General features: G+C 45.3%; 1 pseudogene; it reads left to right on the plus strand.

The window, feature by feature from the left end:
- The first annotated feature begins 214 nt into the window (after positions 1-214).
- Positions 215-18580, plus strand: LOC107880659 (receptor-like protein EIX2; annotated as a pseudogene).
- Positions 18581-19649: the final 1069 nt, after the last annotated feature.

Raw genomic sequence — 19649 nt, forward strand, 5'->3', positions numbered from 1 at the left:
TTGTTAATTCACCTATCAAAGACTTGATGCCAAAACTTTGCAGGGTTTAGTCTTATTTATGCCAATAATTAATTTGCCAATCTAGCAAGCAAACTAGTAAAATGGGTTGAGGACTTTGAATATGGACATCCTTGTTTTCAATATTGATAGCTTCCTATAAATTTACTTATGCTCAGAAGCCATATGCAACAAATTAGGAAAGCTTTGCATAAAAATGGGTAACTGAACCTGCATATCACCTCAATGTTGCTCTCCACTATTTGCTCTTTTTCTTCTTGGCATCTTCGTTCCTACAAACTTGTGTGAAATCATGCGTTGAGGAAGAGAGGCGTGCTCTTCTCACCTTTAAACAAGATCTTACTGATCCCTCAGGCAGGCTTTCTTCTTGGGTCGGTCAAAATTGCTGTTGGTGGAGAGGGATTTTATGCGAAAATCACACGGGTCATGTTGCAAAGATGGACCTTCGGAATCCACATGTGCCATCCTATGATGATCAAGTATGGGACGAGGTGACTTATCAACGGTCTTTCTTGGGTGGTAAGATAAATCCATTATTGCTTAGCTTGAAGCATTTACAATACCTTGACCTAAGCAATAATAATTTTCATGAGATTCACATTCCAAAGTTTTTTGGGCAGCTTAAAAGTTTGCAATATCTCAACCTATCTGCTTCATCATTTGGGGAGAGATTCCCCCTTTTCTTGGTAACTTGTCAAACTTGAATTACCTTGACCTCAGTTGGAATAACATGTTTTCACCAGTATCTTCGAAAAACTTGAGCTGGTTACCTCATCTCTCTTTCCTAAAGTACCTTAATCTTGGAGGACATGACCTTGGCAGCCAAGGAGTAGGTTGGCTGAATGTTGTTAACAAGCTTCCTTCCTTATTAGAGTTGCACTTGCGTTCATGTGGAATTCAAAGCCTTCCATTCTCACTTCAGACAAGTAACCTCACACATCACTTTTGCTCCTTGATATCTCACATAATATAATTAATTCTTCACTTTCCGAATGGATTTCTAATCTAACTAGCCTCAGAAATCTTGATCTAAGCGTGAATTCTTTCAGTGGTCCCTTTCCCCATGAATTAGCAAGCTTCAAATCTCTTGAACACCTTGATTTATCCTACAATATCCTCCATGATCAAATCCCTAAATTTGTGCAACCTAAAGATCTTAAGTCTTGCCGGCAACAAATTTGACGGGGGCATTCGAGATCTTTTGACAGGTTTCACAAATTGTACCAACAACACATTGGAGTCACTAGATTTATCTTCTAATAGATTGGAAGGAGAATTGCCTGCAACCTTAGGGATGCTACACAATTTATAGTATCTTGGACTCCATCATAACTACATGAATGGGTCCATTCCTGAAAGTCTGGGACATCTCTCTAAGCTAGCTCACCTAGATCTGTCTTGGAATTCATGGCAAGGCATTTTAACAGAATCCCATTTCATCAATCTCACAAGATTAGTATACCTTATAGTAATCATGGGCCAACCTCTGTCCCTCAGTTTTAATATGGCTTATGATTGGATTCCTCCTTTCAAGCTTGACAGAAATTCCATTGAGAACTGTCAAGTAGGTCCTGGCTTTCCACTTTGGCTTCAATTTCAAACTGAAGTATCTTCCATCTACCTTCGAAGTATTGGAATCTCGGATTCCATACCAGAGGACTGGTTCTTGAAGATAATTCCCATGTCATATATTTGGATTTATCTTACAACCAAATCAGGGGAAAGCTTCCATCCCAATTGAAATTTCCAAATTTAAAGTTCATAGATTTGAGCCATAATCAATTTGAGGGACCACTCCCAATTTGGTACTGTTTATACCAAAATGAACAGCCAATGAATACCAAACACGTGGAACAAATTAGTTACGAGTGCCTGCACTCACCTTCTCGTACCATCCTACCGATCGCAACATTAGGCAACCTTGCCCTTCGACGCTGCGGCGCGTCTCACATTGACTGTAGTCCCACATCGAAACTCTCAACAAATTGCACACCTCCCAAGGCCTATAAAGAGGACACCCATCAGCGGAGGTAATCAATCGAACTTACAGACATAACGCATTGATCTCAAGTTCAAACTTATTCAATCCGCACTTACTTAAGCATCGGAGAGCTTGCCGGTACCACACCGGTGCCTAGAATTACCGGCGCTTGCTTTCTTGCATCGCACACCCTACCGAGGACATCCGATACCAGACCTAATCACTAAGTTACGGAAAGTATCAAACCATTTTTCTGCGCCAACAGCTTACGCCGTCTGTGGAAATCGATAAAATCAACCTACAAACTAAAAACAAATGGAACCACTTCAGACTACAGCCTTTTGGGACGGATTACCGTACAGTATGCAAGCGAGCAAGCCCCGCTACGCACTCCTAGCACCCTTCAGATCCTCCGACGCTTCAAACCGCGGTCGGCGGAGCTCTTGGCTCAAATGACCTCCCTCCGAAGGAGATGGCTAAACTCCAAGAACGTAACAATCTCCTTTCATCCAAAGTGGATGAAACCCAACGATTGCTTAATCGCCAGGAAACACAAAACATTCGACCACCGACCTTCCCCAGAGCCGACTTGGCCTGGCAGAGGAAGGGAAAACAGGCAAAGGCGACGCGCTGCTCCAGCAGCCTGGTGGTCCCGGCACTTGTGACCAACCTCACGCATTGTTAAGGTGTACACTATTGTCGCCATCGGATCAACGATGGAAGGATGCCGAACGGCATAGGTCCCCAATCCGAATAAACGCCATTTGGGACTCTGATGAGGGTCTGGGATAAGCCCATCCGGAGGGTTCAGGTTTGACGGCATTGAGTCCGATGATGAGTACGCCCGCGGCAACGTGGGCAATCAAGCTACCGCTCGAAGCCCCGAGTACTCGGAAGCCTAACGCCAAGTCCGAGGAGAGCTCAAGACTTCGGCTGGCGCCCTAAGCCGAGACCCCGCCATCCGCTACTACTCTTCCAACGAATCCAGAAGATGGAGGATGACCGAACCCACCCGGGTCCCCTGGATTGGAAAACTCCGGGACCGCATACTGATCACATCAAGAAGTCAGATCGACAGGAGGTGCACCGTTCGCATACCTTTCTATAATGGTGTGGAAGACCTTGACGCACCTCCACCTCTTCCACCGGCAAGCTGGTGTAGGGCCTCAGCGACGAGGGACAATGTCCGCTGCTTCGCCCCTAACCGAGCTGGCACAATCGTTCTACGTCTCGAGCTGTGGACGTACGCTCCTTTGACGAACTCAAGCAAATTTTCCTCAACCACTTCGCGATCCAGATGACGGACCGTTTGTACCACGACGATCCGCATACGATTCGCAAAGGGAGGACGAATCTACGGAATACGCGCACACGCCTACCACGAGTACTCAGGTGTCCCGAACGGACGATAGGGCAGCCTACGGCGCCTTTCAAGAGTGGCCTACGGTCCTCTCACTTGCACCACGCGCACAAGTAGTAATCAAGACGACGCGACGCTTAGTTGATGAAGGCACCATGCAAAGGCCGAATACTTCAACTCCAAAACCCGCCTACGCCGGGCGAGGAATCGCAACCAAAGGTTATCCAGATGAACTGGCGACCCGCGGCAGGCACAAACGGAAGGACGACCGGATAGCCGCCGTGAAATTCAAAGAAAGGACGGGAAGTACGGACGTACGACCACCGCTCCCTACGAATCACGATCGTGCTCAGAAGTCTTCACCGCACAACACGACGCACGAAACCGTCTAATGAACGAACATGACCAGATCCGGCCACCAACGGAAGCCCGGTCGACGGATAACGGACATCGCAAATTCTCGCGATACCCCAGAACATAAGCCACAATACCAAGACCGTGGACCGCCCGAGAAAAATTGTCAGCCGCCCGATTCGGAAGGAAAGTTGGATTAGTACTCGCCACCGCAGTTCCGCGGCCGACAATGCGACCGGCATCAACATGATCCATGATCTTGGCGGTCCCACTGAGGGACCTCAAACCGCTCGCAAAGCAAGATATGCAGCGCCGCCACTATCCTCAAGTCTTCTGCATAGACGACGATCGGAGCCAAAGTTGCGTGGGATGGGAGCCCATCACATTTTGTGAAGAAGAGGAAGAGGGGATCATCTTACCCACGACACCCAATGATCATTCGGCGAGATCGCCTGACTACGATGTGGGTCCGTGTCGATCGACACCTGGCCGTCGAACGTGATCTTTGCCGATGCGCTCATGGATCTGGGATTGCCGACGATGGTCAATCGGCAAATCACACCCTACTACCTTTTCCGAGACTGGTCCAACCAATGAGCATCACGCATTATACGCTTCTGGCGCTCCCTAAAACAATGACCTACGACCACCTCTCATTGTCGATTCCCGACAAAGATACAACGTCATCATCTGACGAACGGCACTCACCAAGGTCAAAGTCAACTTATCGCCCTACATGTTGCCGATGAAATTCCCGACACGCAACTGTACCTGGAGCCATCCGGCGACACCAACAAGACGGACGCGCATATGCCACACCCCTTAAGTCGGTAGCCGCCAGAAACCGCCAATGGAAGCGGCGACCTTGGGTGGACTACCGAACGTAACGAACTCATCGACGACTCTGAGGAAAACCCAACGCCGATGGCACACCCGAGGAGCTCGAGACCATAATCTCAACAAGGAATTCCCGATCGTGGGTGAAGATCGACACCAACTGACCCCACCAAGGCGCTTCATCGACTTTACGGCAAGATGCGAGGTCTTCGCCGTCTTATGACGATATGCCCGCATATCACCCGATGTCATCGACCAACTGCTCTCAAGATCTCCCCCGCCACAAACCATCAGTAAAAGCGCCGATCAGACGACCGAACGGCTAAGATGAGATGCGGCGGTTGATAAGCTCAAAGCCATCGCTTTATCGTGAAGCCACGTACTCGCTTGGCTTGCCAACTCAATCATGGTTCTAAGGCTGGGAGGATGGCGAATGTGTCGACTATACCGACGAATAACACCGTTCACGCCTCTTACCGAGGATCGACCAACGTCGATGATGCCACCGCCGCACGAGCCGCCGCCATGGCGGACGCGATTCGTGATACAACAGATCTTCATGGACCCCGCCGATAGAGAACATACTGCATTCATCACGGATCGTGGTTTGTATCACATAACGCCATGCCCTTCTCCAAGAACGCGGCAACTTACCAACGGCTCGTCAACCGGATTTTTGCTAAATACATCGGAGGCATCATGGAGGTATATGTCGACGACATGTTGGTAAAAGCCGAACGCAGGATCACCGGAAAACTTGGCCTCATGTTCTGATTCTAAAGCGACTACCAATGCATCAACCGCGGAGGTCGCTTATGGTATCTCCGAAATTTTCGTTCATGATCACCAAAGGGAATCGAGGCCAATTTAGAGAAAATAAAGGCCATAATCGACATGGAGACGCTCGAAGACGCATGACATTCGAGCTCACGACGTGTCGCTCTCGACACGCTTCATCTCAAAGCTACCGACAATGCGATCGCTCTTCAAAGCTTTGAAAGGGGTAACATCATATCGCATGGACTGAATGCGACCCGCATTTCAAAACTTGAAGAATTACATGAGTCGCACCACCGTTATCGAAACTGCCACAGCGAGGTGCTACTCCTATACCTTCATCCAACACCGCCGTTAGCTCGCATTGATAAGGAAGCTGTTTAGAAGCGAGCTACCGATCTTTTTATAAGGCGCCCAGAGCGCAGAGATTCTGTGACACACCCTTGGAGTACCCACCGCCCGGTCGGCCTCGGCACGAAGACTTCGCCTTACTCTGGCCCAGACCATACTCGCTCGACGACCGACCTCTTCGGCGGTACCGCAGGCCGGAAACATCCGCCGATTGGTCAAATGGGGCAATCGAGTGGGAGAATTTGACACAGATTCAAACCAAGGCATGCGAAAGGCCAGTGCCGCTGTCGATTTCATCTCCGAGCTCACACCTCCTACGCCATTGAGCTATCATCGCCGAGCGCCATTTCTTGACCAGATAGGGACGATACCAAAGTTTCGACACTTCCCTCTCTCTGGTCCCCGCATGGATGGCTCGGCAAAACAAACAAAGCAAAGGTTAGCGGCCGGCCTGGTATTAACCACCACGACGGTAGCAAACTGAGTATGCCTCCGATTCAACTTCTACTAACGGCTGATGAGGGCTCCTTCCTGGCCTTCGCAGCCTAGCCAAGAAAACATGATTCATTCATCCCCACTCCCAAACCATACAAGAATCGTCGGGTAGATGGGATGAGCAAAGACAAGAGATGCTCCATGTCACCCTTTCACCTCCTCACCTCACCAACTACTACAGAATTCGGGCACGAGATCGCGGATCCCGACCCCTGTGCGAAACCACGCCTGTACGCGCTCTCCGATTGGTTTCGATAACGCATAAGATCTGGAAGGTACCGTGGAGATATTATCCTCACCACACAACACACGAGGTATGTATCGCTCGGCACGAAGACACATGGATGTCTCCACCCACGCTTCCGACTACCGAACCCTTCCTACCGATAAGGCGCAGCTCGAAAACTCCGCTACCGATCGGCAAGATACGCGATATCGGCGATGTTCCTGTACTGGCGGGTTACACGACGCGCTGTATCTAAAGTGCCTCTGATCAGGAGAGGGGGACTACGCCAGAGGTCCACATGGATGCGTTACCACTCACCCGGGTCGCCGTGACACAAGATCTTCCAGGTTATTTCCGCCGACTCGCACTGTGACGCGAACACACTAGTCAAGAGGTGTGACAAATGCCAGCGCCGTTCGGAGCGTCCCTCATATCCCTGCCTGAGCCGCTGTCACCGATCGTAAGCCCGTGGCCGCCGCTCGATGGGACTAGACCATCGGTCCGATGCCAGAAGGCAAGGGCAGGTCAGCCAATACGCTGTTGTTGCCGTAGACTACTTTACCAAATGGGTAGAAGCCAAAGCCCTAGCAACGATACGGCAGCAACAGAGTCGAGGATTTCGTCGGGAGTATTTTGCTTGCCGATTCGGCATCCCCTACGCCATCATCACGGATAACGCGAGTTTGATTCGAAATCTTCGTGAATTCTCGCACTGACTCAAGATCAAACTCATTCTTTGCTTCACAAGACACCCTCCAATCGAATCTGCGAGTCGAGGCTATGAACAAATTGTCAAGAAAAGTCGCTGAAACGGGCAGCAAAGGAAGGAATCGCCGTAAAAAGCTTCCTGAGCGCATGGCCATCCCATCCGAGCAATCGGGGAAACACCATTTCATGGCTTTCTCAGAGGCGTGAGTCCCCTGGAAATTGGAGAGCCTTCATCAAGGCTGAATCAAACCTTCGCACCAAGGCAACGGAGGAAGCGCTGCTTTAAGCCCGACCTACAGAAGAACGCCGAGCACAAGCCAACCTTCTAACGGCTTAAGCAACTGCCTCGATACTATGACTCTAGGGTCAAACCCGCTTCCAATCAAGATTGGGTCATGCGGAAAGTTTCTAGCAACCTAATCCTCACTGGCGGACCACTTCCTCAGGGACCACATTTAAGCTGCAGATTCAATGATGGGGACTTATCGACTTAGAGACTCCAACCGGAAAGATCTCGGTCATCCTTGGAATGTAGAGCATTTGAAGCATTATTTCAAATGAAATCACTGTCACAGCACTCTACTGTACTCTTTGCCTTCAAGCTTATCAATAAAAGGGCCTTGCTGCCTGTGTATTGGCACCTTTGTTGTACCTTTCAATCTCTCCATTTTTGTTTTTTTACGGTAGAGACCATCGCAAAAACTACACATTTTACGCCGCCATTATCTTACCGATTAAGGGAACACTTACTACACATTTTGGCCCGCCATTATCCTACTGATTAGGACAACTTGGTAGACTTTATTAAGCTATAGGCTTTTCCATTAATTACGGGCCATTGCATGCACTGTAATACTGAACTTTATCGCCAACGGGCCAATGTCTTTTTGTTTAGGGCCTTCGCATAAAATAAAATGTAAACATTCCTTAATACGCCACCGATTCATAAAGAGATGCAAGTAATTAAAAGTGAAAGCACAACTTTAATAAAAATATGCCCACGGCATTAATTATCCAAACAAAAGATGCCAAACGGCATCAAAGTTATAACGAAATTACAAAATGTTGTTCAGCATTAAAATTACATTAATAAAGGTAGTGTCGTTGAAGGGCCTCAGATCCGCCTGTTCTCAGCTAAGAATTCAGGTTCCGAGCTTTCCTCGCACTCTTCGATCATATCTTGGTGACACCTTCGGGAAGAGGAGGAGGATCGGCAATGAAGTTCAAGAGTTGAGCTTCGTCCCAGGATTGTACCGCTTGAATCGGTAGATGAGATCCACCATCTCCGCGCCCACCTCCTTGTCAAGAAGAACGGAGAAGTCGGCAGAGTGGCGATATTCGATGGCCTCCTGGACGGCAGCACATCTCCGATGCCTTGGCCGCGCCGACTCTCCAGAGCCACGCGGCATCCTTCGCCCCATGGCCTCTTTTGCCGATAGATGCGCCGACTCAGGGTCGGACGGACAGTGTCGCAAATTTGGACTCAGATGATTGACCTACGTTGCGCCGGGCACCACCGCAAATTCACTGTGTTCATGGTCCTCGATAGCTTGCTTCAGCAACCCGCCCGCTCGTACGGCGGCCTGCCTTCGCCGCTTTCTCTGCAAAGATTGATGGCCCCGCTCGCAAAGCCACATGTCCATCGCTCGCAAATAACGCGCGGTCGCGCGAAGATACCAAGAATGACGGAGCTCGGGCCTAAAATGTTCGACTTACCGATGCCAGGCGGAGGTCGGGCGACCGCCTCCTCCCGGCAAGGAAGCTTCTTCAGCCCGATCTCGCGCCGGCCTTTGCGAACCAATGATCATATGGTTCGCGAACCGATCACAAATGTGGGTGACGGATCGAGCTCGCCTGTCACCGCGGCGATGGCCCGAAGGGTCATTGCCCCCGTCGCGCGGTCCGTCGACAGTGAGATGGGCCGAGGCCGCGGGATCAGGAGGAAGTCCGGTGCGCACCTTCGGGCGGCTGAGGAGGGGGACGCCCACGCCGCTTCGCCTCAGGTCGCCGATCCAAGATTGAGTTCGCGGAGACGGCGGCCAACGCTCGTCGTCCCCGGGTCTACGATGCCGAGCCCTCGCTACTGAGCTTTTTCTTCCCGAAGCCTATCATAAGACGGCGCCTGAGGACCTGCTCATCCTCTTCTTAGCTCCTTCACTTCCCGCCTTCCGCCCGCGTAGAAAATGGTTCCCCGCAATGTAAGAAAAGAGAACAATTGTAAGTTACGGTTGTGGGCATACTTACTCCTAGGTTGGTTGAAGTCGGGCCTGATGAGGTTGGCGAAAGAAGAGAAACTTGTACACCCTCTCAACCAACCAGAACCTCACCAACCTCTTCAATCTTCGGATTCCACGCCAGCAGCGCCTGTACCTCAATTTGCCGCACAAAACCAAACGGATCAAGATTAAACAAAGGAAAGCAAGACCAAAGACCTATCGGTAGAATAGCCTACCGCCATTTGGAACGTGGTCGAATGTGAAACGGACGCTGTCCCGAAGCCGACTCCCAATCACCGGACAAAAGCACCGCGTTTCTCCATGTCTTCGCGGGTCTGGATGGTATTGACGGCGGCCGCGCCGCAGCCTTCAGAGCAATTGGCTCGACTCACCCGGATCGCATAATTTCACGCACTCGGCTGCATATGCGGGAAAACCGCCATATGAAGGTTCTCCTCCCTCCCCACCATGCCAAGGTCGTGATCACTCCCCACATCGCCACCTGGGATTAAATCGCCGGGAGCGAGCCTATTTGCGCCAAGATCCTCCGACCGCTGCAGAGGAGCCTCACCCCGCTTGCGAAGCACGTCCGGTGAAAAAGACAACTCGCCTTCGTTGCTAGTGATCTCTGGTGTAGAGGTCTAATCATACCCACCTAGTCGAGTCGGATGAAATACTCCGCCGAAACTCGCAATCCTTCTGATTCCGCTGATTCGTCTGTTGGCTCCAGATAATCAACGCCAAGACAAGCTCGAACTTCGAACCCCACAGACTCGGGGCTGGGGTAGACTACTGGACACGCCGGCCGTTGGGCGGTCGGCGGCCCAGCCACCACGGCCGCGAAGGCCTCGTGGAGTTACACCGGGCCGCCGCAGGCGCCAGCCCCACCGCCGCGCCATATGATAGACAACGAACCGAGCGGCTATAAACCCCTTCCCGATACCATGCGCGCGGATCTGGTCGGGCCTTCACGAGCAGTATCTCGACATCGCATCACTCTCCGCATCAGCCCCACCGCGCTCAACGCCGGAGTCAAAGAGACCGTCCGATGACTCTCGTTAACGAACATTGGCCGGGCCGAGAATGACTCGCCATCGACATCTACTACACAAACAAAAAGGGAAACTAAGGCTCATGCCGGTTATCCTAAAACCCGAACCCTACATCACCACCTATGGCGACTAGATCATCAATGAAACCCTGCGCCGCCTAGTTCAAACCAAGGAAGGACGAAACTAGGGGTATGTAGAGATGGAAAAGTAGGGCCTGAACTGCATACCTTTGTTTAGCTTCGAGCTTGGAGGCCTTGGACGCATCGCACTTTCGCCAGACGCTCGCTCTTTGAGCACCAAGGCCTTTCCTACCGATTGGCGCGACCGAAATCGCTCGGTTACCGCTAGCACTGCGCCGAATCGCTCGATGCTAGCATTCGCTGAACGCCTCGGGAGCTCACTTCGCAGAATGCAAAGTGAATTCACCGGGTCATCCCTATTTATAGGGGAGCTCGAACAGCAACCATTTCGGAACCAACGGGCGATTAACGCGCCGCATCATCACACCGTCGCGCGTCGCCATCCCAGGCGCGGGCACGCGAGGCGCCGAAAGTCGGGCGTACGCCCTTCACTGGCCACCGGCGACCTTCGGGCCCGGACATGCACACACGAACATAATGATGCCGGGCGACAATGTCCGCCCTTCCCAAAGATCGAAGTTACCAACCGGTAGGGACCGTGGTTCCTTCCGAGGATTAATCGCAAGTCCCTTCCAAGACTCTCGCAAGGGACTTGGGACTCTGCTTATACCAAAATGAACAGCCAATGAATACCAAACACGTGGAACAAAGTATACGAGTGCCTTCGCACTCACCTTCGGTACAATCCTACCGATCGCAACATTAGGCAACCTTGTTCTCCCGCGGGCGCCTCACATTGACGCCCGAGTCCCACATCGAAACTCTCAACAAATTGCACACCTCCCAAGGCCTATAAAAGAGGACACCCATCCCAAGGTAATCAATCGTAACTTACACCGCTTATTGATCCGAAGTTCAAACTTATTCAACGACTTACTTAAGCATCGAGAGCCTTCGCCGTACCACACCGGTGTTCTAGAATTACTGCGCGTTTTGCTTTCTTGCGCATCGCACACCCTACCAAGGACATCCGATATCAAGAGACCTAATCACTAAGTTACGCTGGAAAGTATCAAACCATTTTTGCGTCACAAGCAGTACACCAATGCCACTGTGCTTAGTCTTGAAAGCAATTTGTTTTTTGGGCCAATTCCCTCCAATGTTGACCAATTTTTTCCCAACTTGCAAGAATTGTATCTTTCAGAGAATCATTTGAATGGTACTATTCCACCTTCTATTTGCAACATAGAAGGTCTTTCAATCCTTTCCCTGAGGAGCAATCAGTTGCATGGAGAATTCCCTCAAGCATGGAGTTTGTGGAGCAGAATGTATGTTGTGGATGTTACAACAACGGTCTTTCTGGTAATATCCCCAGTTCAATGGGTATCCCAAGTTCTCTTCTTATATTAAAGATGAATGACAACAATTTTCGAGGAGAAATTCCTTCTTCCTTGAAAAATTCTTCTTTTGTGATGGGCATTGATCTTGGAGGCAACCAACTCGCTGGAAATGTACCTTGAGAATACCTGCAGGATGACTCAAAATGCCTCGAGGAGGGTGAATAGGCCAATTTAAGATTCTAATCAAATAAATAAAAATAAACTTCGGTAGTAGGATTGATATGGCTTATCAATCCTGTAACGTGCTGGGCATAAAATAAAAGAACACGCAGAGAATTATTTTACGTGGTAAAACCCCACCTCTGGGGAAAATCCACGGGACTCCTTAGTCCAACACAAATCCACTATAGAACGATGATTACAAGAAGTACTCACACACTTATCCTAGACACATTCTAGATAATGTTTACCGACTTCTTCAGAACTCAACTTCACACTGGATGATCTTGACACTCTTATGTTGAGAACATCGCCACGATTGCTTCAAGCTCACGGGAGGAAAACCGCCACCACGATCTTGGTGCCCTCAACCGTATGAGTCACCGATATGCATATGAATGCAATATGAATGATTAAAGTGTTTGATAAATCACCAAGTAAACAAGTGAACACTTGATGATTTATCTCAAATATACCTTTACAAATGCTTTTCTTAGAATTCTATATGCTCAAAACAAATATCTCAAAAGCTGTGCAAATAAAAGAATGGCACATGATCTTTTATACAAGACTTGTTCTCTCTCATGGGAGAGAAACCCAATAGGCCACTTAATATTAAACTTCTATTGCACTACAACCTATCATCAATAAGAGATTTGATTCACCTTGACTCAAAGTAATGACGCTCTCTTTAAAACCAAATTAACTAAGAGGTAAGCAACGTGCATAGTCACAATAGGAAAAGATAATATTTTAACTTCAATTAAAATAGAGTTGAACTAGGAAAGTAATCTCAAGAGATAAAATCTAATCTTATTAGAAATAAGATTAACATAAAAATACTTGAGTGAAAATAACCCAACTAGGAATCCTATAAAGAATGCGTGATTATGTCATGATTTACCCGAGGTCAAGATTCTCATATGGTCAGGGCATGCCTCTCGGAAGTGTGGTTGAAAGAGTAGTGACAAAGCGTTCAATAACAATTCTCACAAACTAATTTTCACCCTATACTAAAGTCTAGGAAATGCCAATACGAATTTCGTACTAACAATCTCCCCCTTTGGCATTTCCTAGACAAAACACCTATTACAACTCAAAAGAAATTACATGGGATTTAACAAATGAATTCTTATTCTAAGCTTGAAGCCCTGAATCCCTGCACATTATGAAACAACAAAACCAGTGAAGCATGTGGGAGAAGAAATGTAATTCAAAGCAGAATTACAACATAACTCCCCCTTAATTCCATAACACAATCTCTCCCCCTTTTTGTCAGGAAATCCAAAGGGCAAAGAATGAACATAAAGGAGCATATATAAGAGGGAAAGAAAAGAAAAAATAAAAAAAAATCAGATTGCATTCCCAACATATAAAGACATAGAGAATAACCAATAAAGCATGTAAGAGGCTTTATCTTGAAAACAAACAGAAAATTCTTTTTTTTTAATATTTTTTTTATTTTTGGGGATAAGCGACAGGAAAATAGAGAACCAAAAAGAATAATGAGAAGTTGTTAAGAACCAAAACATACAAAAACAAAAGCAATATACTCAAGACAGAAAGCTCAAAACAATCAAGACATAAAACATACTGTAGATGCAGACCCAAAGTTCTCTTGAAGATATAATTATTTTCCATTCATAAACATGCCAAGTTTGTGGGTAAAGAATGAAAGAAGCAACAAACCCTTTGCTGTCTTGAACGCATGTGAAGCAAAGCATGTCAGGGACAAACACACGACAGCACACAAGACTCACAAACTCACAGAGAACAGTAGAGGCATACCACAGTCATGGTGAAAGATAAAAAGGCATCAAATGAGTCTACCATCAAGGAGCAAATGTGTTAAATGAACTCTTTTTCAATTAAGCACAAAAAATATGTCCACACAAAACGAATCCCACCAAAGATTGCACAAACACTAAGTGCATAGTAAGTATAAGAAGATCAATTTATATATATATTTTTTAATACGAATTTTGTGGCTCACTTTATCTAGCTTTCGACATGATCCATGTAACGGATGGTCAATCAATGTGCTTACGTCAGATGACTGGAGGCAATCTGGGTGATGAAGCACTCGGGAAATACTGATCCAATCATGAAGGCTCAAAGATAAGCAAGGATAGCAAACCATCACAACTCTGCTGACTCGAACCTCGACGCTGGTTAGACAAGAGGCCCAGTTACTCTGAGCAATGAGTGTTTGACACCCCTTTTTTTTTTTTAATTTTTAAATTTATTTTTATAAACAGATCAAGAACTTACGCACAGTAGTGTTATGGCAATCCAAAGAGAGATAAGTGCATGATAAGAGATATTCAAAGGACTTCAAGGAAAAAGTGTGGTGTGCAAAATAAAAATAAATAGATGGATAGATCATTTAATGAAGTTTATAATGCACCAAGACAATGGAAACCTTTGTGTGAAGCTGAGAGTGTAAGTTCTTAATATAGTGCAATGTCAGAGCCCAATCTAAGATCAACAAATACGTTGACATTCTGATTGATACACCTTAACAATCCTTGCACGAGCTGGACAGATTTATAAACACAGAAATTAATTGAAATATCATAAAACATGAAAGAGGCTTTGGCATGCATAGACTCCAAATTAATCTAGAGCATATACCTAAAGACTTTCTAAAGTGTCAATCCAAGATTATCCAAGGGTTTTGCAGCAATACATTTAAGATCCAAACTTTCTAAAGCAACGGGTTCATGCACAACATTAGTGAAGGAAGACATACAATTATGATTTTCTTTTCCTCCAAACTAACTTTGTCTTAGTTGACGGCAAACAATGAAAAGAAGATAGTTTGGATAAGCGGTTTACCTCTTTTCATAAGATTTGAAATCTTATGTTGGATACTTACTTTTCCACCCATGCCATGGGAATTTGAACGAACAAATTCGCCGAAGCTTATTGCATCTCGGTCTTATGTGCCCACGAGTTCCACAAAAGTGACAAATTGAATAAATTTCTTGACTTCATGAGAGGCAGAAGGTTCAATAGGTGAAGTGGATTTGACAAACTTTGTTTTAGACAGCAGCGGAAGACTTATTACTTGGTTCAAATCCCAAGCCTCGCTTGTCACCATCTCTTCGCCCCATGCTAATCATCTTGTCAATTTTTTCTGCACCAATGGTTAAAGAAACAATCCTTCTTTTGAATTTTTAAGTTCAAGTTCAAGGGCTTTGTTGTCGGTTAGAGAAGCAATTTATTTATTCTCGATCAGTCAATTTTTTCTGCAAAACATCAATTTTTCGTTCATACCTGCACTTACCTTTTCGAATCTGCATCGGGATTGAAACTCGCTTGCAATCCTGCAATTTTCCAGCTTCAGCACGGAACTTCTTTGCGAGCTCACTATTTTGTTTATGAAGCTTCGAGATGCAGCCAACAAATCATCATATTTGTTCATGATAAACTCAATATTTATACCTTTACAATCATCATCCTCACGTGATTCATCCAAGCTAACGTGGTTATAAGTGCAACCGCCTTTCATCATTCTCGCATTCCGATTCACTATCACTCCAAGTAGTATGCATTGCCTTATTCTTGCCATCCTTTTGTTTCTTTAAGGTGTTGGCACATTCCAAGATATGTGTCCATAGCCTTCACATTCAAACATTTGACCTTTCTCTTGGATTCTTTCGCTCATTTAACCTCGAAATTTAGATCCACCATCGATAGTTAACAAACCTATTTTTAGAATTTATAGCTTTTGAATCTCGACTCCTTGATCCGATTCTGAGAAAGTTCATGAATCGCCTTGTGAGAATCGTTAATTCCTCATCATCTGCATCTTCATTTGAATGCCCATCATCTTCTTCATTCACAACCTTGAACGCAACATTTTTGCTCTTTTAGGAGGTAGATGTTTCATCTCATAGGTTTGTATGGACCTTATGAGTTCTGAACTTTCAGGTGTTCAAATCACGGATCTCTTCAATAGCCGTGATCTTTGGTTGAAACCGTTGAGGCAAGGATCTCAAAATATTTTTCACAACTCTATCTTCTGGAATTTTTCACCTAAACCTGAACAAGCATTCACAATTACACAAAGTTTAGCATAAAATTCAGAAAAAGTTTCATTCTCATCCATCAAGTGTCTCAAATCAGAAGTGTGCATTTGAAGCTTGGCTCCTTTGACAGTGATCTCTGTTCCTTCATGAGTAACCTGCAAATATCCTAAGCTTCCTTAGAAGTATCACAAGAGATATATATTCAAATTGATCGGAAGAGACAGCATAATAAAGCATTTAACCCATTTTGATTATTAGTGCCGTGTGACTATGCAAAGTGGTCCACTCCTCTCTAGTTTTGAGGACTGTGGTTTCTTCATCTCCTTTTCCGATCGTCTTTGTGGGTTTAGGAAATCCATGAACCACTGTGCTCCATACACGCTCATCTAAGGACCAAAGAACGACTTCATTTTGGCCTTCCAAGCGCCATAGTTGTTGCCATCGAATATGGTGGATGTGCAATTGAGCGAGGCACGATCCATCCTAAGGTATGTTAGATCTTGTCTGAGTATGTCCAACAACCTGCTCTGATACCAATTGAGAATACCTGCAGGATGACTCAAAATGCCTCGAGGAGGGTGAATAGGCCAATTTAAGATTCTAATCAAATAAATAAAAATAAACTGGTAGCAGGATTGATATGGCTTATCAATCCTGTAACGTGCTTGGGCATAAAATAAAAGAACACGCAGAGAATTATTTTACGTGGTAAAACCCCACCTCTGGGGAAAATCCACGGGACTCCTTAGTCCAACACAAATCCACTATAGAACGATGATTACAAGAAGTACTCACACACTTATCCTAGACACATTCTAGATAATGTTTACCGACTTCTTCAGTAACTCAACTTCGTCACGGGATGATCTTCGACACTCCTTATGTTGAACGCACATCGCCCGATTGCTTCAAGCTCACCGGAGGAAAACCGCCACCACGGTCTTGGTGCCCTCAACCGTATGAGTCACCGACATGCATATGAATGCAATATGAATGATTAAAGTGTTTGATAAATCACCAAGTAAACATTGAACACTTGATGATTTATCTCAAATATACGCATCAGCTTTTCTTAGAATTCTATATGCTCAAAACAAATATCTCAAAAGCTGTGCAAATAAAAGAATGGCACATGATCTTTTATACAAGACTTGTTCTCTCTCATGGGAGAGAAACCCAATAGGCCACGAATATTAAACTTCCTATTGCTCCACAACCTATCATCAATAAGAGATTTGATTCACCTTGGACTCAAAGTAATGACGCCTCTCTTTAAACCAAATTAACTAAGAGGTAAGCAACGTGCAAAGTCACAATAGGAAAAGATAATATTTTAACTTCAATTAAAATAGAGTTGAACTAGGAAAGTAATCTCAAGAGATAAAATCTAATCTTATTAGAAATAAGATTAACATAAAAAATACTTGAGTGAAAATAACTCCAACTAGGAATCCTATAAAGAATGCGTGATTATGTCATGTTTACCTGAGGTCAAGATTCTCATATGGTCAGGGCATGCCTCGAAAGTGTGGGGTTGAAAGAGTAGTGACAAAGCGTTCAATAACAATTCCTCACAAACTAATTTTCACCCTATACTAAAGTCTAGGAAATGCCAATACGAATTTCGTACTAACATACCTTCATGGACAGATTCAAACATGCCCCAGTTGTCAATGCTACGATTGCGATCCAACTCTTTAAGTGGACATATCCCCCGTTAGTTGTGCTATCTTCCCTCCCTTCATATCCTAGACCTTGGCCGCAACAACTTTTCAGGGACAAGTCCAGACTGTTTGAACAATATGACGTGTCTCCTCTATGATGATCTCACCAATAATGAAAATATGTCAGAAATTTATGAAGCTCATACGACCATGACGTCGAAAGGCCAAGATCTTGACTACTACAAGACTTTGGATTTGGTATATAGCATTGATCTCTCATCAAATAATTTAGAAGGTGAAATACCTGAAGGAATAATCAGCCTCATTGGATTGGGTACTTTAAACTTTTCGATGAATCAATTAAGTGGAAGCATTCCCTCCAAGATTGGGAACTTACATTTGCTGGAATCTCTTGATCTCTGATACAACCACCTTTCAGGACAAATTCCCCAAAGCATTTCATCTCTAACCTTCTTGTCTCATTTAAATTTATCTTATAACAATTTGAGTGGAAGAATTCCTTCGGGCAGCCAACTCCAAGTGCTCGATAATAATTCGTCCATTTACAAAGGCAGGCAATCCATCATTGTGTGGGGTTCCTCCTTCAACTAAGTGCCTGGGAGATGACAGCATTACTCCTAATAAGGATCCAGAAGACAAGAATGAAGATGATGAGGATGATAAAGGAGTGGTTTGGTTCTACGTGAGCTTGGGACTTGGCTTCATTGTTGGCTTTTGGGGTGTTTGTGGAACATTAGTCCAAAAGAAATCATGGAGGTATGCCTATTTTCGATTCTTTGACGGTGTATAAGATAAAGTGGCATTAGCAATTGCATTGAAAGTGGCTCGTTTGCAAAGGAAATCTTGATAATTGGAGAAGAAAAGATAGGTTAGTTTGTTTAGTTTGGAGGTGTTGCAGGCTCTGCATTTGGGCCTTGTTGGACAGTCAGTTCCTCATTTGATTTTGTTGTATCGAACAAGTGTTTGTTGTAAGATGTTGGTGTGCTTTTGATTTTAGCTACTGATCATGATAAAATTATAAATAATAATAAATTAATAAATATAAAATCAGCAAACCCTTAATTTTATCTATTAATACAATAATGACAGTGCATGGAATACGAAGAGATGATGAAGAAACCGTTTGGGAATAGGAGAATCAAGCTCTAAGCCTTTCAAAAACTTCGTTACAATGTAAAATACAAATTTCATACGAAGCCTAAACATGGATGCAAACGTATTAGAATACGAATATATAGTACTACACTATAGGTAGTAAAATAATCCCCTAATCCTCCCAACATTACTCCTAAAGAAATCATGGAGGTGTGCCTATTTTCAATTTTTCGACGACATCAAAGATAAATGTCAGTAACAATTGCATTGAAATTGGCTCATTTGTAAAGGATGTTTTGATTGGAAAAGAAAAGGCTAGTTTTGAGGTGTTTGAACCTCTGCATTTGGGCTTCTGCTTGCCTTTGTTGTTTGGTTCTGGCACCTAAGAGACCCTGTTTCTTTGCTTTGTTTCACGATCGGCCTGGTTTCTCCTAGAAATTGTTAGCCTTTGTAAGCTCTCGTTGTGCTCTTATTAATCAAGTTTTGTTAAAATTTCTCAGAACAAGACATTGCCTTCTCACATGTTAACGTTGCAGGCTTTTTAGCTACCACAATTTACATTATTGCTCTGGCGACCAACCGATAATCCTACCAATGGTAGGCTACCATTATTGCTTTGGCTACGGAAGTCAAGAAAATGTATCAACGTGGGCACCTAGCTGACTGGGACTAGCAAATTTGAAAATTTGGCAGAGGACTTGGAATTCGGAAAACGTTCATTTATTACATCCATCTCAGCTCCACTACTTGTGTGGGGATGGTCACTGGTGGACTTGCTTTGGCAACCAAGGTCAAGAAATTGTGCTAAGGACTTGGAATTT

This window comes from Prunus mume, linkage group LG3 (genome assembly GCF_029339155.1).
Source record: "Prunus mume cultivar Tortuosa linkage group LG3, ASM2933915v1, whole genome shotgun sequence".
NCBI classification, from domain to species: Eukaryota; Viridiplantae; Streptophyta; class Magnoliopsida; order Rosales; family Rosaceae; genus Prunus; species Prunus mume.